The following is a 26941-nucleotide window of genomic DNA, read 5'->3' as shown; positions in this document are numbered from 1 at the left end:
CAATGAAAAATAACTTTTTTTCCTCCTGTGGTAACAAAACATTGATATTCTCACTTCCTGATTGTAAACTCTCTGTAGATTCAAAAGAATTCTCACTGACTGTTCTAGACTCTGGTGTCTCTTCTCTATTTCTCTTCGTTGTTTCCGAAGTTTGAGTATTATCAAATCGTTTTGCGAACGTGTAAATTCTTCCCTCTCGGTAATCTTGTTCATCCCTCCTGATTTTCTTGGCCTTTTTGTCTCTCTGATATATTTGGTATTCTTCCATCACTTTATCCAGAATCTCATAATTTTTCTTCACAACCTCTGTGAGTGGACTTGCCCCTATTTCTTTTTCAAATTTGTCAATTTCCTCTAGAAGCAATGCCGCCTTTTTCTCGGCATGTGCAATGAGTATTTTCATCATGGTAATTGAGGAGTGGGATAAATTCTCCTCCCATTCCTTCAATAATTGTTCATCCAAATCCTCGAATGTTGGGAAAATCAAAATTCTTAATCCACGTGGGACTCTGTTATTGTCCAAGTACTGTTGCAAGGTGATGCCGTCCCACCACCTTGCAAGTTCCTGTTTCTTGAGTCGTTCCAATTTTTGAAATTGTGCTTTAAGACCTCCCATCGAACATGTCTCAACCGGTGTATCACCTATTTTTGTTGAGAATAGATTGGATGCAAATTCCTCCCTTCTGTCTCTAAATTTGGCCATGTCGAATACTAGTAACTTGACTATAAAGAGGGCAAGAGAGTGCAACACATTGATTATAGAAACTACAAACCATAAGGAAACGGCTCAATTACTGGACCCAAAAGGGTTCAGGTCGCACCTCTCTCGACACTTCCCTTGCCGACCCTCCTATATTATAGATAGAATAGAAAAGCTGTTTAGCTGGTGTGGTGTGCAACTCCACTACCCCCGCCATTTCCCGGGGGTGATCAACTAGACCCAAAACATTAAACCCACTGCGGGTCGCACCACTACTTTTAGTCTATAACCTTGGTAATTAAGAGAATGTCCATTCAGTATTATATATGGTTCCAAAGAATTGCTCTTTATTCTTCCTTGAGTTTTCACAATTCTATGGCAGCCAACGCGTTTCGTTCTTTCACTAAGAACTTCGTCAGGGCTGTAAAAACATGGAAAATACAAATAAAATACAAATTGTAACAGTTCAATAAATACATTGTACTTATAAATGAACCATATCATCCAAAGACAGAAGATGCCTACAAAAAGCACTAAACTACAATTACTGCCATAATATTAACATCAGATGTCCAATGGTTGTCCATAACACCCAAAACACTAAAATTGGGTTGATAATCTTATTCGTATTTTATACATTTAAGGCAAGTCATATAAGATTCCTACTGTGACCTTATAAACATCAAAAATCTACAACACCTCTCAATTTTATGGGGCCGCCTTGGTACTTTATTTAACATCATTTGATTGCATCTTTAATCCAGAGAACAAACCCTACAAATTAATAAACAAATCCCTTCCAGGAAAGCTACTCATTTTCTTGTATCCAATAATCCTCTGTTAACAGTTTTTGGGCCTACATGGTAACCCCACTAAAACGAACTATTGTATCCAAAATGTTAAGTGTACCTACCAATATTTATTGGCAACGTTTGTTTTGAAGTTTTTTGTAATATTAACCCTCCGATTTTTTAGGATAGCAGATTGGCAGTTGCTTCGCTGTCCTTCTCATTGCATTACCTACCAAGAAATATTAGTAATACTATCATACTCATGACGTATTTTGAGACAATTCTAATATGCTGTATTCTTCCTGCGGGGCATCCTCCTTACCTAAGTCAAGTCGTTGCTGGTCCCATTATGCTCTTGCCATGGTCCAATTAGAAGCTAGTGTGCCTGTAATGAAGTAGCACTGTATAAGTAACTCGCTACATTTTATCGTTACAGACATAACATATTCCTAGACTGTTTCCTATATGCATCCAGAACCACAACAATTGTTATCCCATTATAAATACCTGAAAGTTAAAAATCGCAATGTATCCGTACTGACTGCTTCAAGAGTAGGTGACATACTCAATTTTACTACACATAAGATGTCGATCCATGTCCATGCCCGCCACTCACCCGATTAACAAGTCTTGAATTCCACTATAGGCAGCAAGCAGTCCGATCAACAATCCTACCTGTCCTACATCACGGTAATAGAAGGCCAGCAATGCCAACATATCCTGTTCCGCCATACCCCCAGCAAGATATCCATGGGATAGCAAGCCATTATAACTGCCAAAACACACACTGCCTGCTTCCTTAGTGCACGGCACACCTAATTCCACTGCACATCAGACTTTCACCCTCCTCCACTGTAAATAAGAAGCAGTCCGATCAACAATCACACCCATGTTACCTCGCAGCAGAAAGGCCCAGCAATGCCGACACGCCCTGTTCCACTATACTTGAAGAAAACTGTTCATAGGATAGCAAGCTACCATTCATGCTGAGTTATAACCCCCAATATGACCCCACTCATAAGTCTAGATAGCTTAAGTTTCTTTTGTATCTAAAGTTAATCTGCGAGTATCGCCAGAATTGGAAAATCCGTTTCCTAAATCTACAGAAGCACCACATTTTATTAACCAAACAGAACAAAACAAAACTTTGTCACGACTGAGAAGGGGACATCACTGCAAAATATACGGCTTCCATGCCATAGCGTTTCCGAACTGTAATCGAATATACTAGCTATTAACCCCTACACAAAAATAGCCTCGCTTACCTCCAGTCCTATATATTACGAAGACCGGTAAGATTCACGCCCAAGTGCCTCGGAGAGAGTCGCGCGGGCGTCCTTCCGTCTTTTATACCTTTAACAACGTCAGTCACATGACCTTACGTATCTGTAGAGTTTGCTAGGGATAATCTCCAAATTACTGATTGCGTTGGTAAGCATTCATTCCTCATTTCGAATAATAATGCTTTATGCATTAGTTAGCAATAATATCACGTAATAAAAAATAGTGCTATTGATAACACCGCTATTTTCTATAGTTACGAACAATTGCTAACTACAGGACTTTAATTCCATAATAGTGCATTCATTTGCGCAAAACCTATATTTCAATATTTAAAAAATCTTTGTGAATAAAGCAATGATATTGTGTATCCCCAAAAAGCTGTAACAACTAATTATATTGTGGCTTGAATTTCCACATTATCCACATTGTCCAGAATAACGTTATTCCTATATGATGCAATTCAAAAGCCATAAATAAAGACCAGAGTTGAAAATCCAGGCCCACCATATATCTTTAAATCAAAAGGGATATTCCACAGCAAAGATACCAACTTTCAGCATTAACAATGTCTTTTGATGTTAGAAATCATAATGGTGTAGTATTGAAGTGAGATGTAAAAAACCATCCACACATCCCTTCCACTTAATTAATACCATCGCAAAACGCGTACATATGTTAAACCCTTCTTTCATGGGATCACGTTGCAAATTCGACTAATTGCATTTCTTATACCAGAAGAGAAAGAAGAAGGTTCTTAATTCAAGGTATCCCTAGTATACCTCATCCAAATATTTCTCCAGATATAACCTAAAAAAAAAGGGGAGTTAACCGGACCTAAATCAGGAACCTCTACATTGACCCATTCAGTTTTTCTAAATGGACCTCCCTATTTTTGGTAAAGTAGGATGGACAAAGTTATTATTCAGAGAAAATAGTGTAGTTCATCATCTCAAGCTGCCCTGGGGGATTCCCTTTCTCCCCACCAGAGGACTGCCATCAAGGAGTGCACTAACAGTGTGCCACCTTTGAGGTAGCGCACTGTCAGTGCGCCTCTTGAGGGCTTCTCTGCCTCTGCGTGCATGTCGGTAATATGGCATGGGCGAGGAGGCATAGAGATTTCCTTATTTGCATGGGGTACACCCCCATGCAAATGAGGGAATGCTACCTGCAAATAGCACTGGCATTTTATGTGCACCAGTGCTATCAGTATTACAGAAGGGGACGTACAAACGTCTGCGTCCCCTTCTGTAATACCAGAGTACCCGGTGGCGCGTAAAGCGGGCGCAAATGCCCGCTGTGCCCTGGGGCTTTGAATCAGATGGTCCCAGAATACCTTAGAGTCAGATTCAGCTTCTATAACCTGGCTAGACTTCTAGGGGTAATTCCAAAGTACCAGCTTCAAAGATCTGGAGGTGGATCACTAACATTTCTGAGTGCCTCAGCAGGGAATCAGCTCCCGTTTGAGCTATGCTCTGTTAGTAACTAATTGCTGTTCTGGAAGAAATTGAAAACTTGGCTCTTTGTGCAAATTTAATGTTCATTTGACTGACTTCGCTACGCTTGCGCTGAGATACTCCTGGGAGTAGCTAAATGCATTATAAATTATTTATCATAGCATATCATCTCGCTTACTCAAGAACATCACTTAAACTGCAGAAAACACAATTTAATAGTGATGTTTATTGAAACGTTTTATTTACAGCCATCCTTGTCTATTTGAAACATACCCATACACTGCTCCACGGTCCTGGGTGTGACTGGGGCTAAAAAGAACACAAGAGGAAAACTTCAAAATATGGCCCAGCCTTACATCAGATGAATGATGGGGCCATTGATGCTTGGTTCTTAGTCCCTGCCCTAGAAACAGTCAATATTTGAAATGCTCTGATGCCCAAGGAGCAAATTAAATAAACTGTTCCAAGTATGTGGCGGCAAGTCAGTGCTCTCTGGTCCATCCACAAGCTCTCCTCACCCATTGTGTGGTCTATAGCCTCGTAAAAATTGAAACGTTTTCCAGAATACTTGTTTTTGTTTTGTTATCCCATTTTTGGAGGTCTGGACAGGCATTTGCTTTCCTTCTGTCCAGAAGTTGTGAATTTGGGTTGAATATTTTAAAGGAGCATTTAAGATCCCATCGATTAAATGTCTTCCCACAAAAATTGAGCACGCACCCACACATGGGCATTTTACAGAAAGGCAGGGCCAGTGCTTAGTTTGAGCCGGTGGTTTCCGGTGCTCAGCACCGGCACTTATTTTGCAGGGCGGGGTCTACAGATGTTTTTTCTTCAGTTAGTGGTGGTCCTGAATCCAAAACAAAATGAAAAATGTACCTCGCAGGATGAACTGCTTGGCATATCTTCAGGCTGGCCCACGTTGATCCAGGAACTAGGCAATGCGTGTGATGATGTACTCACACCTGCCATGGTGACCCGTAGATATTTTGTCCTCATCTCACTCTAGTCGCGTGCATTCGTCACAGTGCCTGGTGCACCCTATCCTCACCTTTGTTGTAGCCTCCCATTGGATAATTGAAGCTGGGTCCTGGGTCGTGGCTGAGTTGCAGTGAGGCAGGCTAGGAAAGAGCAGGACGAATTTGACAATTATGGATTGTGCAGAAAATTAAACAAGCGAAAATATGAACTTTAAACGTGATGCCAGACAAGTCCAGCTGGAAACTACCCTCGACATACGTGAGGCAGCTGCAGTCACTGTAACTTTCACTCTTATTGGACTGAGTAAGTGGCATACAACTACCCGACTGGTACAAACATTTCCTCCGGCTGGGTGGTGCAGGGGTCACATCTTGAGTTACTGGTGTATGTCAGTGAAGTGCTGTTTTTGCACTGGTGGCCGTTATTATTGTATATTGCACTGATTTTGCACCACGTTACTTGCCCCCTGATGTATACATTGTTATTATTTATTAAACAGCAGAGGCACACACAATGTGAAATCACACATTATTGCATTTTAAGGGAACGTTTGGAATCTTATTGGAGCTCACCCTTGTCCTGTGATTAGAATGATCTGTTCCAAATGGGGGGTCAAGGCTGCTGGCTTATTTGCGGTCTGAGGAATCAAAAGACGAATCTCGGCTTTCCCACTTCAGCAAAACTGTATGATCCTGAACACACACATCTCATTGTGCATCAGTGCCCATAACTCACAGGCTTGAGAATAAATAGTCTTACCGCCACTAAACATTGGCACTAATTTACAAGAGGCCTGAGCCACCGGAGTGTCACTTTTTATGACGATTCAGGGGCACAGGCCTCTCAACCATAACTATGAGGCGACACAAAGCCACCCTGCATGGCTTTGCATGGCCTCATAGATTTGGAGTAAGGCAAGGCAGCGCAAAGTGCTACCTTGCCTTACTCTATGTCAAGGAGGCGTTACATGGGCATTGCTGTGGGTGTTCCCACTTAACACCCATGGATTTCGACACTGACCCAGATTTACCGCATTAAGTAAAAATGGGGCAGCGCCAACAATGTACTCCATCCCAGAGCAGGCGTAATGAGGAGAAATGTTTACATTTGTCCTCTTTCCACATAGAAGGGGGACAAGGCCTCTTGTGATTGTTTTTGTGCAGGAAGGTGTGCCTTCCTGCACAAAAACAATCATACCAACAACACAGATACCCTTACACCATGGCGCAAGGGTGTCTGAGTTGGCACCAAATTGTGAACTGGCTGAAAGGACAGGAATGCACCATATCTTGTAAATACGGTGGATTGCTGCATTTTCAAATTGGCTTAGGGCAGGGCAGTAAAATGACTCGCAGCAGTGACATACCCCAATTTTCTAGGTAAATGAGGCTCACAGTTTATAGGGATACCCTTCAGGAGGCTATTGTCAATTACTTGAATATAAACACAGGCTCCACCTCCTTCATACTGACTGGCTGGGGGCCTTCAAGATTGTCATTACAGCTATGATCATTAAGGCAACATCAGATGCTCGTAGAGTCCTGGAGAAAGACCTTTGCAATGTTGAGGACTCTCTCTTATAGCTAGAGTGTGAGGCATCCATTCATGAGGGCTTACAAATGTTGTAATAGAAGCTAAAGAAAAGTATGCAGGACTCCTAGAAAGATTATGATGTAGTTACTAGTGCACCTACCACAATAAGACCCATGCTGATGCAGATAAATATGGCAGATTATTGTCCTGACTGTGATCATTTAACAGGCCAATAACAACTATTAAAGATATCTCAGGTAATAGTCTAATCTCAGAGAGCCAATAATTCAGCTTTTAGTGAATATTAATGGTGCTTTTACTCAGGGATCAGCCCATCATGGAACAAGAGATAAATGGGGTTTTGTAGTGCTTGCCAAATGGAAAGAACCCTGGCACAGATGACCTCCCATATGGGTTTTAAAAAAACCCATGCCTCTTTCTTAGTCCCTGGATCGGCAATGCTGTTCTAAGCGATACGTCAGGAAGGCTATTTACTTCATGGCCCATTTAAGCCAGGACATCCTGGGAAATGACCTTTTTCAAGATGAGCTGAGCCGCGCATGCCATTTCCCCTCAAGCACAACCACGCTTGCTTTAACCTTGCATATGCCTAAACAACACATATGCATGGTTAAGGCAGTGCGTGGTCTAGATGTGCGGATGGGCGGGGAAAGGAAGAGGAAGGACCCCAAGGGCAGATCCAGGACATGGTGTGGTAAGTGGGGCTGAGCCCGGGTCTTGGGGGGTGAGGTTATAGTTTTTAGGGATGGGGGACAGGTTCTAGGGCTCAGGGGTGGGTGGACGGGGTCGTTTTCAGGGGTGGGAGTCAGGTTTTAGGGCTCAGGGTGGGAGAGTTAGTTCATGGGGCTGGGAGCCAAGATGTAGGGCTTAGGGTGGGGGCCTGAGATCAGGGTAGTTTTTAGTACATGGGGGCTGAGATTTAGGACTCAGGGTGAGGGGAAAGGGACAATGTTCAGGGCTGGGGCAGTTTTATGGCTCAGGGCGGGAGGACTGGGGTCAGGGTAGATTTTAAGACATGGGCGAGTTTTGGGGTTAGTTTTGGGGCTCACGGTGGGGGGAGGGACAGTTTTCAGGGCTGGGGCAGTTTTAGGGCAAATGCATCTTAACCGTGCATTCCTTTACCAATCATGCCTTTACAGCAAAATTGCGTGGTAATGGCATGTGTGGTAAAGGAATGAGTGGTTAAGACGTATTCAATGTTAAGACCGCGTTGTTGAGGCATGCGTAGTTTAGCCATGCCTGCTTCTGTCATACAACCTGATATTCTCATTTACTAAGCCTGGTAGGGACCCACATACGCCCACGTCAAATCGACCTATCTCAGTCTTGATCACAGATTTTAATTAATCAGTTCAATTCTAGTGAAGCACATTCTACCGAGGATTAATAAACCTGGATCAGTCTGGTTTCATTCTTTGCTGTAATACGTACTCGATTATCAGTAGTTTCTTTGGTATTCTAAAAGAAATCTTAAAACTTTGGCCTGAATTGGTGTGTGTCTTGTTCTAGACCTTGAGAGAACCTTTGATATGGTTAACTGGAAGCATATGTTTAAAGTCCTAGATTGCTTTGGATTTGGAAAACGGTGACCTGATGGATTGACTTGCTCTACTCTCAACCACCTGCCAGAGTCAGAACAGGCGTAATTATATTTGACTTTTTTGACATTACATGTGGGGCACGAAGTAGGTCTGCCTGCTTTCTCCTCTGTTATTTGCTCTAATTATTATGCCTTTGGCAATCATAATTTGGGTAAGGTTTGGGCTATTGCTCTAAGGAGGTTGGTTCATGCAATTTCACTCTCTGCTGATGATACACTGATGTATGTTAAAAAGGCCACCGTGAACTTTACTCAAATAACTGGGGTTCTCAAGTTCTTTCAGGATATCTTGGCATCACTTAGGTAGAAATCTGTGCCTTTCCCTTTCACTCACTGATTTCCAGCAGTGTTAATTTAATGGATGGGAAACCAAGGAGGGAAACGGCACATGTTCCAATATATTAGCATTAATATATTTCATTTGATGAGGATATCCCAGACGGACACTTGAGGGCTGTTATTCACGTCATTTAGTGACAGGTGACATTTTGATCATCTTTCTGCTAATAGTTGTGGTACAGTTGCAGTGACGAAGGTGATAGTACTGCCACACCTTCTTTATTTATTTGCTAATCACCCTATGGTCATACCTAGGAAATACTTTAAAGATTTGAAACGTCTTATTTGTAGGTTGATATGAAAGATGGGAAGTCATAGCGGTGCACTGCAGAAGATGGATCTCAACATTAATGAACACGAAGTGGGTGCCCCAAACCTTGCAGCTCATCTGCAAAGCTGCAATGGCTCGCCAGATGGTTGGTAGGAAGGAACTTATTGGAAATGGGTGTCTCCATCTCCTAGTGGTACAAAGGACAACTACATGCTACTTTCATTCCCAGGCATACACACCCTACTGTCCCCCCAGATTGGTCTTGACTGTGTAGTCTTGTCTGTAGAGGGCCCAGTACTCTTCCGGAGCAAAGATGCCAATGCCCTAAAGATTCCACTGGAGGGAATTCCCACTTGGCATGCATACTTTCTGCATGCGACCTAATCCGGTGGAAGTAAGCAGGGATACAAGCTGCAGCTCAAAGGATCTGGAGACGACAGGAACGCATATACAGACTGCGCATCTCACTATTCCAACTCACAGAGGCAGAAATCCATGAGAGGTACAGACTTCACCCAACCACCATCCTGGACCTGATACGTGACCTGCACCCACTCCTAGAGCACCAGACACCAAGGGCGCACGCAATACCTCCATATGTGCAGGTCCTCTGTTGCCTGCACCTACCAGCATCCGGCAGTTACCTGGGAGTAATAGCTGTGGCTGGTGGTGTCTCACAGAGTTGCCTGTCGTGCTTTTTCAACAAATTCCTGGATGCCATGATGCAAAGGATGCACCACTATATCCGGTTCGCCAGCACACAGGCGGAACTGCACAAGACAAAGATGGACTTTTATCAGAAGGCTCAGTTCCCACATGTAATAGGGTGCATTGACGGGACACACATACCTATCTGCCCCCCCCCTGCTACTGAGTACATCTAAAGTAACTGCAAATCAACACATTCAATCAACGTACAGGTCATTTGTGAGGTGTCTCACATCATTACCGACATCGTTGCGAAATTTCCAGGGAGCACGCATGATTCCTACATCTTCAGGAACAGTGGGATCTATACCCGTCTTGCTGGGGGTGAATTTGGAGAAGGATACCTGCTAGGTAAATAAATGTGACACACCCTGCTGTCTACGTTTGATGTATCTATTGCTGACTGCGAATAATCTTTGTTCCTTTAACACCTAGGTGATAGCGCATATGTGGTGCGAGCATTTATCCTGACTCCATACCTCAACTCATCTACCCCAAGTGAAAGGCGATTCAATGTTGCACATAAATCAATGCGGAATGTTGGTGGAGCGTACATTTAGACTCCTCAAAAGCAGGTTCCGAAGCCTCCATAAAAGTGAAGGTGCACGGAAGTACCGCCCTCTGACCTGCTGCAAAATAATAGCAACATGTGCCATGCTGCATAACCTGGCTACAAGGAAAGGAACACCCGTGGGACTCACTGAATCAGAGGATGAGGGACAGGATTGTCCACAGCCAAAGCACAGCGCAGAAGGTGTCGCAGCAGCACCAGATGGGAGACACAGATGGGCTGAGATCACACACAACTATTTCTGGGTAAGTAATGAGACAAAGCGAGTAACTGCAATAGCGTAACGGTGTTTAATTGACCTTAATTCTGGCAATAGGACAGCACACCGCCACACCATGATGGCATCACAGTGCCTCAACAACCCCAGCATGGCATAGTTACTCCCCAAGCTATGTTCCCAATCCCATCATTATGTCAAATGGGTTACTTCACCCATCTGCCAATGCCAGGGGATGCCTGATTTTATTTTCTGCACCCACGTGCAGCACTGCTGCGTTCCCTAGGCACACTGTCCTCCCTAGCGGTTTGTCCTGCGGCTGGTCCGTGCCTTCCACTGCGCCTCCTGGACTCCTGAAATGGGGGAGTGATACTGCTGCGGCTAGTTGCCTCCTCATTTTCACACCCATCCCCCGATCCTGTGGCAGCGATTTGCGTGGTCTGCACCACCTCCATGGCACTGGTGACTGAGACCAATCCCCTTGTGACGTCACAGTAGCACTTGGCCATCTCCGACTGCATGGCAACCGAGCGCCTGCTAAGGACATGGATGGCATTGCATAGCCGGTTCACTGCCTTCGTGTACCCATCCAATCTCTGTCCATGCGCCTTGGCCCACGGTCGCTTTACATCTTGCTACATAACAGCCTAACAGCCTCTGAGCCACGGTGTTGTTGAGGCAGTATATGGCCTCCTTCATGTCGCAAATGTGTTTGTTGTTGGCCACCATCTGGCGTTGCATTGCCCTCATTGTTTTGCCTTGCAGGCACTGCTCTTTCAGCATCTTCCCCTCCAGACCTGCAAAGACACTGGACTACTCTACCTCAGGACTGTTTGCCCTTGGATGGTGTCTTTGGGCACCTATGCTGCCAACCTCCATGGGGGACTGTGTTCCTGCTGTGTGTCCATCCTCATCCTGCGGGGTCTGTTGGGCGCCCATGCTCTCCTCCTCTGAGCCCTCCATCTCCTGGAGGCTACCCACTGTATACCTCCTGGCTCTCGGTGGTGGTGGTGGTAGAGATGGTGGTGTGACCTCAGCAGGTGACAGGACATCCTTCTCCAGTGTGGAGGCTACCCACTGTATACCTACTGGCTCTCCCTGGTGGTGGTGGTGGTGGTGGTGTTGGTGGTGTTGGTGATGGTGATGGTGGTGTGACCTCAGCAGGTGACAGGACATCCTCCTCTAGTGTGTTGGGCTCCCTGAGTGCCTCTTCTGTCTCCCCTTCTGCAGCCTGGCACGATGGCTTGCCTGTGGATACAGAATGTCCATTTACTCACTTGTCTAGCAGCATTTGCCTTACAATAAATTTAATGAATGCCAATCTAACTGTCTGTCCCCCGCTTGCTTATCTACTGATGTGTGTGACATGCATTTGGGTTCAGTGGACTGACTGCTATGCTATTAGTTGATTGGGAATACATCTCCCATGATGCATCGCTGATTATTGGCAAAGCATGGACTGGAGTGGGATTCTTGCATGGTAATTGGGGATTGGGGTTGGGGGGCACAGCATGCTGTGCATGCATCTTACCTTGTCTGTTGGCTCCTGTGGCTGAACTGTCCACGTCTCCAATGCCACTGACGCGCTCCGGCTGGAGGGTGGACACCTGTCATTCTGGCTTGTTTGAGCCTGTCAGCCACCCTCTCCTTGGCACGTTTGCGGAGATCGTACCAGCGCTTCTTAAGTTCCTCTGTCGAGCGCTGGATGACGCAGATGGATTACAAGCCATATCTTCCTTTTTTGTGACTCGGGTACGTGCAGTGATTTTTTCATGAACAGCTGGTCGTGATCTTTCACCACCTCCTCAATTTGTACTTCCAACTCCCTCTCACTGAACTTGTGTTTTCTCTTCCTCTCTCCGGCATCCTTCCCCTTCTCCTGTGAGTCCATGTTACTTTTTGGTGTGTCAGCAAGGTGGCAGCTGTGCAGCTCCTGTGCTTTTGCTTCTGCTCCCTGCCTCTCCCACAGCTTCAGGATCAGTGTAACTGCATGGGTGTGGCCACTTCCTGGTTGTGAGGTCATCAGGAAGCACAGGATTGGCTGATTCACAGATTTGCGATTTTTTTAAATACCGGATTCGCTAAATACCGATTCGGTAATAAGGATTCGGTAATGCCGAATCTGTAATAAGGATTCGTATTTATTTTAGTAGATATTACCGAATCGCTATCTGTTAGCGATTTTTGAGCTACATCGGGAATTGCGAGTTCTTAATAGTGATTCGGTAAAAATCGCTATTAAGAACTCGCAATTTGGGTTTTACCTACATATGGCCCACAGAGCATTCAATTTAGAGCATTATAGATGTTATAAGTTTGGAATATTTGAAGTCCCTAAGAATGATACTGTATCACCTAAATGTATTGACATTGCTCTTTTAATAGCCAAAAAAGAAATAAAACTACTTGAAATGCCCCAAGCCCCCTTCTTGCCAAAGATGGAGAGCCAACATAATTTCCTGGTCTGAAGCTCAGAGCTAGAAGTCTGTCCATCCAAATTTCCTACGATAGTATGCACACCTTTTAACATTTCAAGAGTGTTGGACCTGACCTTTTTTGCAGGGCCTCCCCCAGATTTTTGCCTTCTGTTGCTGAACTCTGCTTTTCCCTTATAACCAGTGGAAACGTGTGTGTGCTCTGTCCCTACAACATAGCACAATTGGCATTTACCTGATTAGCACATTTACAAATTAGTATTATTTACCTGTAAATATCTAGTAAAGTGGCAATACCTGTGCCCAAGACATGTAAATTAAATACTACTAGTTGGCCAGCAGCACATATTGTTCTACCCACTAACGTAGCCTTGTAAAACATGTCTCAGGCCTGCCACTGCAGCCTGTAGTGCAGTTTTAAACTAGCATTTTGACCTGGAAAAATAAACCTTTTGTCATGCCCAAACCTTCCTGTTTTATACTTACAAGTCACCAGTAAGTAAGCCCTAAGGTGCATAGTGCAAGAAGAACACATGATGGAAGGAATGCTTAACAAATTGAACAGTCACCCCTAATCACAGATCTGGGTATAATCTATTGTTTGTTTTGCTTGCCACGCCTTTCCATATTGGACCCAGCCACATGCAAATCAGTCGTGACCCTGCTTGCAAAGGGAACAGTCCAGCCTGAACTGCCAGGCCAGGTCCTCTCTGAACCGGAAACAATCACCCGGGGACCAGTTTTGAGGTATCACCTCTCATCAGCTATGCTAGCTTGAATTCAGTATCATAGCGAGCACATTGCTAAAGGCTCATAGGGCATGGTGCAATATGTTTCAGTTGTAGGGGATGTGTACTTATGTTTACATGCCCTGGTTGTGAAAAACTCCTAAAGTTGTTTTTTACTGCTGTAAGGTGTATCTCTTTCATTCTCTAACACTGGATTACCTGATTGGAAGCAGATTGAAATAAACTGTTTAAACATTTAAATGAATTGTAATTTAAAATCCTCTTTAATGGTAAAGTTGGATTTTAAGAAACAATCGGTAAATACTACCTTTAGAAAATTGGTATTTTTTTGTCCCAACCATTTGTGTCTTCTGTTAGTGTCTTTGGTAACATGACTTTGAAAAGCTCTTCTGTGGGGGTTTGTGGATTGCTTCCAGACAGCAACACAGGGAGGACTAGGCAATCTTGCCAGGATGGCTGGTGGCGGAGCTGTGCCCTGCCCCTCTTGTACGTTAAATGGCTTGCCACCAGCACACACAAAGAAATGTAACAACAGGTTTTTTTACTTCCATAGTTCTTGGTACCTTGAAAAGGGAAGGGAAGAACCTTCCAGAACCAGATGCAGGTAAGCGTGGTGGGGTGGTGGAACGGGTGGGGTAAGGTGGGGAGTCGACAGACAACAGAATAGGTTTTATTTATTTATTTAATTTTATCTATTCCGTCGTCTGGCGACTTCCCACCTTCCTACCCCACCCCACCCCACCCCGCCCCACCATGCTTACCTGCGCTGGACGCCACTGACCAACTTTTCAGAACACTCCTGGGCCTTTGGACATTACAGTAAGCCTGGGCGAAGCACTACGCTATGCTCGCGAAGTTTGCCAAGTTTGTGCTACTTCGCACTACGCGAATTGCACGTAGCACATTGCAAACACGCGTAGCGTTGCGTTGCGTAGTGCAGCGGTCATTGTTTGCTTGCTCGCGGTCCTCAACGTCAAGTTGGCGACCGCGAGCAAGCAAAATGACATCCCGGCGAGACTTTTTCCTCGTTCGCAATCAGCAACATCAAGTTGCCGATCGCGAGCGTGGAAAATAATCCTCCTGGTGAGATTCTCAACGCGGGGAGGTCAGGTTTCTCATTGCGAGTGGTCACGTATGCTCGCGACCGCTCGCGATGAGAAACTACCAGTCCGCGTTGAGAAAGCTGCAGCTCGAGTAAACATCTCCTCGAGTGGCAGAAAACTACAGCACGCACTGTGCAAGATGCCGTTTTCAATGATTGCACAGTGCCGGATGCTTGTCCGTACTGTGCAATCATTGAAAACGGCATCTTGCACAGTGCGAACAGGGTACTACACAGTTCACGAAGTGCTTCGCGTAGTGCGAAGTGCACTTTGCGTAGCTACGCGTAGCGCTACTTCGCGACCTACGCCCAGGGTTACATTACAGAAGAAGCAGAAGCCTGTTGTGCTGTTGAGGATTGCTTTGATGTCTGAGAAGGAAGAATACATTTGTTTACCTTCATCCTAGGCTAATCTGAAAAACTCAAAGAGGCTATTGACGTACCTCCTATTTGATTTAGAGGGACACAACAAGCTCCAGAGGCCTCTTTGCAACTGCCTAGCTGACCTGCTGTAACTGGACCTGCTGGCATCTGTTTGAAGTGACTTTCTGATCCCCAAGAGGTGCCTCTCCACCCCTGCTGCTGTTATGTCAGGAGTAATGTCCATGCAACTGATTTATTCTGGATCTAACTAAACCTGGGGAGACATCGTTCAGGGAGGTTTATTGTATTTTTCTTTCCAGGCTCTTTGTTAGAAATTGGGTTAGCCACCACAATCCTTATTAGAGTGAACCACAAAGGTCACTAATATACCTTAAACTTTATGCTTAAACCTCTGGTAGCTTGTCATAAAGCAATCAGGCTAAACTTAGAGGCAATTTGTAAAGTATTTATGCAGCGCACAAACAGTAATAAAGTTAGCCTGGACAGAGTTCATGGAGTTCCGCTAGGCGGAAATCTGCGAAGTGCAAAAAAAACTCTATCGCACTACGCAGAGCTCCGCAAGTGGAGAAGTGCGTTAGATAAATGCCGTTTGTGGTGATTTTCAGTGCCAGGTGTTTGTTCTCAATGTGCAATCATTGCAAACGGCACCATGCACAGCGCAAGTGGGCGCTGCTTCCTTTCTGCCGCTCAAGTTGATTTTTTTCTCAACACGAATGGACAGTTTCTCAACGCGAGCGGTTGCGAGCATATGCGACCCCTTGCAATGAGAAATCCAAATGCCCGTGTTGAGAAATCTCACCGGGAGGTTGATTTTCCATGTTCCCGCTCGCCAAATTGACGCTGACAATTGCTAATGAGGAAAAATAATTGCCGGGTGGTAGATTTTCCTCACTTGTGCCTGCCAACTTGACATTGATGAGCACGAACTAAGAAAACAATTCTGCGCCGCGTAACGCGTAGTGCGGAAAACTCCACAAACTCAGCGAGCCGAGCAGAGTTCACCACCCAGGCTTAACACAACACAAGAAAAATCCCACACTGATTTAGAAAAATCTCACACACATTTGGACAAATAGAGAAAATCTAATAAATTGCTTGACACCATAATGACAAAAATCCTATTGGTAGAATTGGAGTTATCAATTTTTGAAGTCTAAGGTAAAATTAGTTTAAAGTAAAAACTAGTGCCTAAAAGATCAAAGCGTCAACCCTGGACATCTAGTCATGCAAGACCGGGTCATAGTTTCAAAATATTACCAACTACGATGGAGCCCAAGTCGATAACCAAGATTGGAGTCGGTCTTACCTTCAGAGTTGGAAGACATTTGGAGAAAAGTTGTCTAAGAAGTCTTTCAGTGGGGCACAGCTTCAGGCCGTGTCCGAGGAGGATGTGTCATTGTCAGGGAGCCACTGGATTAAGTCATAGTGAACAGCTCCATGTTCGGACTTAGGGGCCAATTATGATGCAGTCGTAAAGGCTCCAGCCGTAAAAAGCTCTGGCCCTCAATCTGAGACTTTACGGCTGCATCGTAATATGACGGTTGGATTCCTTTCTGGCTGCCTCATTACAATTCCGGCTGGCTCCGAGCCTGTCGGCCAGTCAGAATGCGGCCTGTAATCCAAAGGGCAGCTCTTTCTGCCCTTGGGATTACGATGTCGGGTTTCAGCAGCCTTTCAGTGCTGGCCTTTCCGACACAGAAAAGCTGTTGGAATTCGAATTTGGGGCCCCCAAGCAGGGCCACCTTGGGTTCATGGCCTCCGCTTGGAAGCTGAGGGTTGATCCCTGCACCCCATGGCAGGCATCTTGAGGTGCCTGCCACCAGGTGCAGGAATGACCTGTCTCTCCCATTTTACAATGGAGGCATGCATTCCATCCAGTTTATGGCCAGAAAGCATGCTCCCATTGTAAAATGTAGGAATGCAACCAAACAGTGTTCGGTCGCATCCTAATGGACCGAGACAATGCCGGGCGGAGGCAACTCTGCCCGACATCGTAATCAGCCCCATGGTCTCTTTTTGATAGTCGGGAATCTCCAGTGGGACAAGGCAGGAAACTGTAGCCGACAAGAGTCCCACAAGGCCAGATATTCCTTGGGTGAAGGACATCTGAACAGGATTTGCTACTGCGGAAAAGAACATAGCTGGAGCTGCCGTAACATCAGGCTGCCGGTGAGACATCTTTGGCAGATGAATGAGTTGTGTACCCCAATCTCCTCTCCGTCCTCAGAACAGGTTTTAGCCAAAATGTTTCTCAGCCCTAGGTTTTGGCTTTTGACTATCTGGACACCTTTAACACCACCACCAAGGGACCAGGACTGGAGGGGCTTCACTAGGTGAGACTAGGACTCCCTCAGGCTCGGCTCAGGTGCAGGTTTAAGATGGTTGGAGCCTTTCTGTCCCTGCGGCTCTGATCAGGAAGCCAGCCAACTAGCCCTTGTAGTCCCTCTGATAGTTCTGGGTTGAAGCATAGGAACAGGGTTCAAGTAGCAGGGCAGGCCCCTGAGGATTCAAGGCAGACTCCACTGAGCAAAGCATTATTTCTAGGTGCAGGAAAGCAACTTTGTGGAAAACACAGAAGGCCAAAGCAGCAGACAGTCCTTTGAGAGCCCTTCCACAAGTTCAGAAAGTGAACTGAACAGTGGGTCTGAACGTACAATTCTTTTACCCAGTACCTTGTTCGAAGTAGGAGTAGTTTTTAGTGTATTCCCTTTGAAGTGGGTGACATTTTCTGCCTCCCCTGCCCTGGTTCCAAGCTGGCTGCATGAACAATGCAGTGGTGAAAAGTCCTTTGCGTGAAGGCCTGGCCCAGCCTATTCAGTTGCATGTGGGACCATGCCCAACTCCGTCCACCCATCTTCCCAGTGACGTCCCATCCATGCACACCTAATTCCTCTATTGTGTGGTTGTCTGGGAGGAAGAAACAAAGTTCAACTGCCAAAGACAGTCATGAGACATGTGACCCAGAAACAGGCTGAAAGCACCAAATAGAGCATGAAAATGATAACTTTATAAAAGTAAAAACATCAAGGTGATGGATGGAATTCTTGAATTGTTCTTCGCCACTGGCAATTACTCGAGCCGTATCTCCATCAATCATTGTTCAGCCACCATGCTACCTCAGTTTGGACCCAGCCATATGCAAATCAGTCTTGATCCTGTTCTTCTTGGTAACAGTCCAGCCCAAACTGCCAGAGGGTTTTAAATTACATTTCTCCGACACCAAAAATTGGGATGTTTACCTGTTGACAATCAAAGGTTAGCACTTATTAAATGTAATAAGGCAACCCAATGTTATCCTATGGGAAAGGTAAGCCTCACAGTAGTAAAAATCTAATGTAAGAGTTTTTCACTACCAGGACATGTAAAACTTAAAAGTACATGGCCAACCTTTTAATCGCTATGCACCTTCCCTGGGGGCTTCCTAGAACCTGCTTTAGGGGTGTCTTCAATGTAATAAAAAGGGAATTTAACCCCTTGCATGCCCGCCCCTTTCCCCGCCCAGTGCCGCGCTTTGTATTAGCGGGCGGAGTTCATGACGAGCTGGACTCGTCATGGGCACAGCGCCACCGCAGCCCATGACGAGTCCAGCTCGTCATGGGCACTGAAGGGGTTAAGGCTTGGCAAAGAGTTTATTTTGCCAAGTCGAATTAGCAGTTTAAAACTGCATTGAGTTTGCAATGGTAGACTAGGGACATGTTTTAAAGCGCTTCTCAAATGGGAGGCACAATTTAAAACTGGCTAGCACAGACTCCTAAGGCCAACACAAACCTAGTAAGAAAAAATAGAAAGGTGGAGGCAAAATGTTTGGGGGGCATTGCAGATACGGCAAAGCCCAAAAACACATACCTATATGAGTACCATAACTGCTTCAAGCTTCTTTACTATGCACTCTCTGTGGAAGATAAGTTGTAGTTTCTATTTGAATTGTATGCCACTGTAAAATACATAACATACATTAATATCCTGTGATTTCTCACTGAATAATTCTCTTCAGCTTTTTCAAACTCAGAATACCTTACACATTATTAATAAAGAATATCATGTGCAAATATAGTTCTGGCTGAAGAATCCTTCTAGTTCTGTTGCAGGATAACTTTTAAGGGGATATGTACAATGATGTGGTGGAGCGTGTTGTTAGCCTCCTTGGCTTAACGACACGCTCCGCCACTTCGGAAACCCAAGGTTGCACCATATTTACAAGAATGTTGTGCAGCCTTGCGTTTCCCCCTGCGATGGCGCTAAGTTTAACAACTTAGCGCCAACGCAGGCACCTTTGCATCAGAGTGCAAGGGTGTCTGTGTACAGGGGAGGATTGGTTACGTGTAGGAAGGTGTCCCTTCCTGCACATAAACAATCCTAAAATGCCATTTTGTAACTTTCATGTGTGCTGCTTCATGCAGCAGACATGAAAGTTACAAAATGGCATTTTTTTAAAATGTTTGTTTATGTACAGGTAGGGACACCTTCCTGTACATAAACAAACCATGGCATTTTGCTTTTTCCATGTGTGCGCAACACAGCAGCACACATGGAAAAAGCAAAAACTAGGAGAAATAATGCATTTCTCCTCGTTTCACCAACTTAAGACCAGGTTGTACCTGGTCTTAATTTTGGCGCTGCCTCCTATGTACGCCACCGTTGTACATAGGGGGCAGCATCAAAATGATTGGATGTTGCGGTGGAACGCCCACCGCAACACATACTGCACGACCCTTTCACGCTAACCATAGAGTGAAAGGGTGCCTTGTACATAAGGCAAGGCCCCCTATCGCCACGAGAACGTCACAAAAAATGATGTTCCCGTGGCAATAGGGGCTTGTACATAAGCCCCTAAGTATAATGAATATTCTGCAGTCTTTTAGCACATTCAAGTTAAATGTTCACAAAAGTTCAAAGTTCATTTTCACGCATGACTAAGCACTTAGAATGATTTTCAGTGTTCTCAATATCCTTCAAAACAACTCCAAAGGGAAGAAACAGTTCATGCAAAGATACTCCTAGATCTGAGAAGGAAGATCCTGGTTACAGCAATATAGAATGATTATTGCCCAGGGAGGTGACGGAAGTTATACCAAGGAAACTAAGATGGCTATGGCATCTCCAAATTAAAGGGGAATTCATGGACTGCTGGGAATTTGTGGCAGAGAGCATTCTACGCAAATGTCGAGCCTATCACCAGACAACCTCATGCTTGTGGAATTTTAACTGCTAGGTATGTCTCTATCCATGCTTTCTAACAGTTAATCAGTATAGAGAAATTAGTTGGACCTCATTTTTATTTATAAAGCTTATGCTAGCTAAAGTTATTTCAATTACTTAGCGAAAAACACATATCCAAGTGCAGCCTATAATGTCTTTAGCTTTGTGCGTCATCGAGACCTGAGAATTTTACTTAAATCAAAATGATCCTAATATATATTTAAAGAAAACCAAGAAAGCAAATATAAAATTCCTCCAACAAATAATTTTGTAAAATCTAGCTTTTTACAGAATTTCTCCTAAATTTGATCTCTAGTATTCTGATGTTTATGTTGACTGCAGTGAAGCTTAAATTATTATACGTATTATGTAACTTTTGATGGAAACATTCAATTAAAACCTAATTTGCTCTAAATAATCCTGTATAAGGATACCAGTCGATTGGAAAGATTTGTGTTGTCAATGGTGCTATTGCCATTTTTGAAAATATTCTGCCAGACCTTTGCAGTACAGATTAACATCAGGAAATTCACACCACTGGTTGACCTCCTATAGTTCACATGTAACCTTCCTGCCTGTTGCTGGACAGCTGAAACTTTCACATCAAAGAAAGCCCACCAGAAAGGAAGAAAAATGTGCTCCTGGCCTTCCAGATCACACCGGCCTGTCAATGGATCTTCAGTCATCCTAAAGGCTCATCCTTGGACTTCAAGACCCAAAGCTCTCATAGGGGCTGCAGCAGTTGAGGGCGGGGCCGGATGAAGGATGAGATTCCCGTTAATATTTGGTGGAAGTTACTGGAGCATCCCTGGATAGAGTTTGGGAATGTGTGGTGAAGACTACACAAGGGAAGAAAAGTTCTGCCATTCTGTATTTCTTTGGCAAAGCAGCTATTGGATAGGTTTTACCTGAATGTGTATCCCTGGAAAAATAACCTGGTCCAATTTGCTTAATGGTCATCACTAATGGTTGATTTCTTTTACTCCGAATCTGAATTTCAGAATGGCAAAACATCTCCTGAGAATGATGCTGCATGCTTATTTGAGTGTTGCATGGTATCATCAGTGTTAGAAACTGGGTTTCTAGTTGGTGGAGGTATAAACCCGGTCCAAGCAGGAACCACAATCCTAGACAGCGTAAGTAAGTAACACACTCTAAATTAACCTGTGCTCACCCTCTGGTAGCACAGAGCAGTCAGGCTTATCTAAGAGTCAATGTGCAATGTGCATACAACACACAGTAAGACTGTGAAAACACCACAAAAGGACTCCACATCAGTTTAGAAAAATAGAGAATATTTCTATAACTACAACAAGACCACAACGACAACCAGTAGAAGTCAAAATAGGAATTTTTAAGATTAAATGCAAAAATAGCGCTTAGAAGCAAATAGCACTCAAGGAGTTCATTGGTCACGCTGTACTGTGACAAAGTCAAGAGTTCAGGCCATCCTCGATGTACCGCAGGCCTGCTACAGGACCCACACATGGCCAGCTGTGCAAACGTTGCTTAATCCATGTCACAGCACAAGATGCATCAATGATCCCCATGCAGTTGGCGTGTTGCACCTGATTTAGCAATGCAAGTGTGGCGATGTGCCGGTTCCGTTGAAGCTCCAGTTCCGAGTGCGGCCGTTCCGAATGCTATGCAACAGGTTAACCCACACTAGAGGGGCAATAAGTCGATCTTCTCCACACAGTGGCGGTGGGATGCATTGGTTCCGGAGCTGTGGTTCCTGAGGCGATGCAGTGGTCTGTGCGATGTGCCGATGTTGTCCTGGCAACAGCGGTGATGCGTCGATGCCAATCTGGGAGCAGGATTTTGAGTCCATTCCAACTGGTGCAATGGCGTTGATGCACAGGTTCTGGAAGATGCAGCACTTTAAACTCACTTCCAAGGGCCCTGGACTGGATTTGCACCAGTTGGTAGATCAAGACTTACAGGAGGTAAAGTCCTGGTGCTAAGTTGAGGATGAAAGTAAAGTTTTTGCTGTCCCTCAGGTTGCCGAAACGATAGGCAAGCCAACAAGCCTGTGGAGATACTTAGGTTCTGGTATGTAGAGATGCAGACCCAGTCCTTCTTACTCCCAGTCAGCAGGCCAACACAGCAAAGCACTTCAGCAAAGTGGCAGTTACTCATACAGCACAACAGTCCTTCTTCCTGGCAGAATGTCCTCAGTTCCAGAAGTGTTCTGATTTGGTGATGTCAGCGGTCCAGTACTCATACCCAGTTGGGCCTTTAAAGTAGGGAGACTTCAAAGAGAAGCTTTGAAGTGCACAAGACCCTGCCTTTTCAGCCCAGGCTCCAGACTCACTACAGGGGGGGATGCAACACTTTGTGTGGGGAGAGGACGCAGCCCTTTCAGGTGTAATGTGTCAGCTCCTCCTGTCCTTCATGCTCTGGATGACACATCAACATGAATATGGCTAATCAGTCACACCTACCCTTCCTTTGTGTGTGGTTGTATAGCGAGAAAGCGGAAATGCAGGAAGCCAGCTGTCACTCACCTCAGACATGTATTACTGAGGCATGCATTTAAGTGAGAAAATGTCAACATTCTAAACAATATCAGCACTGAAATGACTCGACTTTAAGTAAGTGCGCCCCGACCTCAGTGGTCACAATGTATTTAACATGTGTCATCCTTTAGCCGTTTAACTTGAAATGCTAAGTAAGAATGTGCTTGATTCCCCTTTCCTTTAGACGAAGTGAGTTGAATACATGACGAACTAGAAGGCTTTCAAAAATGAAAAGCAAATGCACGCATTCAAGTAAGTTACCCGCATATAAGATTAGCTTTACCACAACCTTTCAAATAAGGTGAATTTTCCGAGCATAAAACTGAAGTGGTTCCATCTGCTTTTCTTCAGATTACGTATGCCATTAAAAAACAGAAAGCCATAGAGAAATCCAGACATCCATCTGTATAAACATTTAACCCCCTCCGTGCCCTTCACAAATGTAAGTCAAAATCTTTTTTTGACTTTGGAATATCAAATGTACAACACACATGACGCAATATTGAAACTAGATGTTCGTGATCTTTCAGGTCTTAAAATCAAGAATGAAGCGTCAATAAGAAGCCTTAAAGTTCTTGTCTGCAGCTTGAGGTACACTTTAAATTTAACACGAATGACTATCATGTAAAATACGAGACAGCATTGCAATTTTAGGTAATTATTTTCTTTTTACTAATTTTGTTTGCAGCTTGAGGTTACACCGTGCCCCTGATGAAAATCCATTGACTCTGCAACGGGATTGGAAACGCGTCGGCTTTTCCTCTTTAATCCGCAAAGGGTCCCTCTAAAAAATCTTGGATGTCTCTGAGGAGGTTCCACTTTCATAAACTAACCCCACAGAGAAATATGTGACCCTTGTGGCAGCAATCCAGGTGTAGGGCCATTGAGATTGCTTAATGTAAACTATTGCTGCTGGTATAAGTCTTGAAAATTATTTCTCATTATTTGAAAATTTCTCATTATTTGCACATTTATGTATTCATTGTTTTGTTTTCACGATTGTATGTTCAACTGATCATGTTAACTGGTTGTGTATCTTATTCAGACATGAGTAAATGTTTGTAAAAATACAGAAAATATTAATAATTTGTGAGTATACCAAATTAAGCCTATGAACTAATGAGTCTAGGTCAACAGTCTGCTTAAATAAACAGCAGCAACACAAAATGGCAGCCAGGTCTTTCTTCTTTTGCACATTCCAAATATGGCATATTCAGAACTGCCATTAGAAACCAACTTCACCATCAGTTGTGTTTTTACATTGTGAGTCCAGAGACACAAAATGCTCTCTTCCCAATTCGAAATTACAGTTATAAAAGGTATTAAAGCAAACCCAAAGTTATCCTATGGGAGAGACATGCATTGAAGTAGTGAAAAATGAATTTAAGAGTACTTTACTACCAGGGTATGTAAAACTTAAAATTACATGTCCTACTTTTTAAATACACCACACCCTGCCCATAGGCTGTCTAGGGCCTACCTTAGGGGGGACATACATGTAATGAAAAGGAAGGTTTGGGCCTGGCAAGTAGGTTAACTGCACACACAGAGGCTCTGCAGTGACAGGCCTGATACATATTTAATAGGCGATTTAAGTAGGTGGCACAATCAGTGCTGCAGATCCATGGTAGTATTTATTTTACAGGCCCTGGGCACATGTAGTAGACTTTACTAGGGACTTATAAGTAAATTAAATATGCTAATTGTGGATAAGCCAATGTTACCAGGTTTTAATAACGAGCACATGCATTGGCACTGGTTAGCATTGGTAAAGTGCCCAAATTTCTACTGCCAGCAAAAACAAAGTCAGAACAACAGTTAAAAACAGGAGGCCAGAAGACAAAAAGTCAGGGGAACGGAAAGTGGGGAGAGATACTAAACCCCTTGGGTGTTCTCTTCACTAAGGCGGAAGAACCTGGAGAGACAATCAATATTGGCGTCGTCTTTTCAGGATGGTGTTCCACTGCAAAGTCTAGTCCCAGTAGGGAAATGGACCACCTTAACAGTTTGAGATTCTCACCCCTCATTTACATTAACCATCAGAGGGGCCTTTGGTCTGTCTTAACACGGGAGTGAGTGCCAAACATGTATGGCCATAGCTTCTTCAGAGCCCAGACCACAACAAAATATTCCCTATCTATTGCGCTCCACCTCTCTTCCCATTGGAAGTAACCTTCTGCTGATGAAGGCTACAGGTTGATCCAGGCCCTCTTCAATCAGGTGTGAGAGCATATCCCCTATGCTATGCTCTGAGACATCAGTCTGCACCACAAATTCTTGGGAGAAGTCAGTGCCCTTTAGCATGAGTGCTGTGCACATGGTCTCTTTCAGGGTGTCAAAAGCTTTCTGGAACGCCTCTGTCCAAATCCACCTTACGTGGCTGCTTCTTGGAAGCCAGCTCTGTCAAGGGGGCAACAATGGTGCCATATCCCTTGACAAATCTCCTGTAATAGCCAGGGAGGACTAAGAAGGCTCTTTCTTCCATCTCATCTCGGACATGGGGTGTTTCCAAGCCTGAATAGTTTAAATCTTTGGCTGAAGGGGCTGCACCTTGCTGTCCCCTACTTGGTGTCTCAAGTAGATCACAATACCCTGCCCTGTCTGGCACTTACTGGCCTTGATAGTCAGGCTGGGTTGGAGAACCACCTAGACAACATTGTGGTCTTCAGTTTTAGTTGGGTGGACCACTTGCAGCACCTCCGGGAAGTGCTTCAGGCTCTACAGAGTGAAGGAGCCTGAAGCACTTCCTGGAGGTGGTGCAAGTGGTCCACCCAACTAAAACTGAAGAGCACAATGTTGTCTAGGTAGTTCTCCAACCCAGCCAGGACCTGATTGACCAACCTCTAGAAGGTGGCATGGGTGCTCTTCAACTGAAAAGACATGACCTGGAACTGGAAGTGCCCTTCTGATGTGCTGTCCTGTCTTTAGTCCCCTCAGTCAAGGCAATCGCCAGGACCCAAAAATTAAGTCAAACATACTGAGGAAATTGGCAGCTCCAAGCCTATCTATGAGCAAATCAGCTGTGGGGATGGGGTGTGCATCAGTTTTTGTGACTGGATTGAACCCACGATAGTCCACACAGAACTGGAGTTCAGGTGTGACACATAGTGGGACAGACTTGGGAACTAACACCTCTGGGTAGGACCAAAGGCTGTTTGAGTTCTTAAATCCTAACACCAGCATTTTGGAGACCTCCTCTTGGATGTTCACCTTGTCAGATACCCTGTAAATTTTGTACTTCACAGGCATACTGTCCCCAGTATCAAATCAATAACAATGGTGCACAATGTAGTAACCCCTGGGGTAAGGGAGAACATAAAGACAAACTACCCCAGCAACTAGTGGCAGTCTCTCTTTTTATCTAGGGTTAGTGTAGAAGAGAGGCTTACACTCTTTACTGATCCATCCTGTTCCTTGGAAGAAAGGAGGTCGGGAGAGGTTCGCTTTCCTCTTCCATCCCATCATCAGTAACCAAGAGCACGGCTTATCACCAAAGTACGTGTTGCACAAGGCTCAGGAGCCTAAGGCTCACTATACAGGAGACCATTCTCCCAATACATAACGTGCTTGCCAGAGGCGTCACCAGCTGTCTGGGTCTCAGCCTGCTGCCAAAGACCCACAAGAGTAGGACACTCCTTCTGGCCCTTTCAGAACTCCTCCCTGGTCAGATTAAAGATTCTGGGGGCAGCATTAAAGACTTGGATGCAAATCAGGAGAAGAATGAGAATTCTGTAGCACAGGCTCCAATCTGGGACTCTCCAGGTACACCAGAATGCCTTCGAGATCAACTTTGTCAACCGCTAAAAAGGGCAGATATAAGATTTTGGGGAGACCTGCAAGTGGATTCGAAATTATTAAGCTGGGAGGCGTTAAGTTGCCTAACTCGAGGGACGCTGATCAGGTTTAAGTTTTATCAGTTGACCTCCTGGTGGGCAACACAGATTTGGGGCAAAGATGAAACAAACTGGAAGGTTGATATAGTTTCCAGAATAAGTATATGGAAAAGGGAAGTTTCCTTTTGGTATTGGGCCCTCTTGGAATCTGGCGAGGATGTGGAACTTGAAATTAGAAGACTTTGGGGAAAAG

The sequence above is a fragment of the Triturus cristatus genome, chromosome 9 (assembly GCF_964204655.1).
Source record: "Triturus cristatus chromosome 9, aTriCri1.1, whole genome shotgun sequence".
In the NCBI taxonomy this organism is placed as follows: domain Eukaryota; kingdom Metazoa; phylum Chordata; class Amphibia; order Caudata; family Salamandridae; genus Triturus; species Triturus cristatus.
This window is presented reverse-complemented; position numbering follows the sequence as displayed.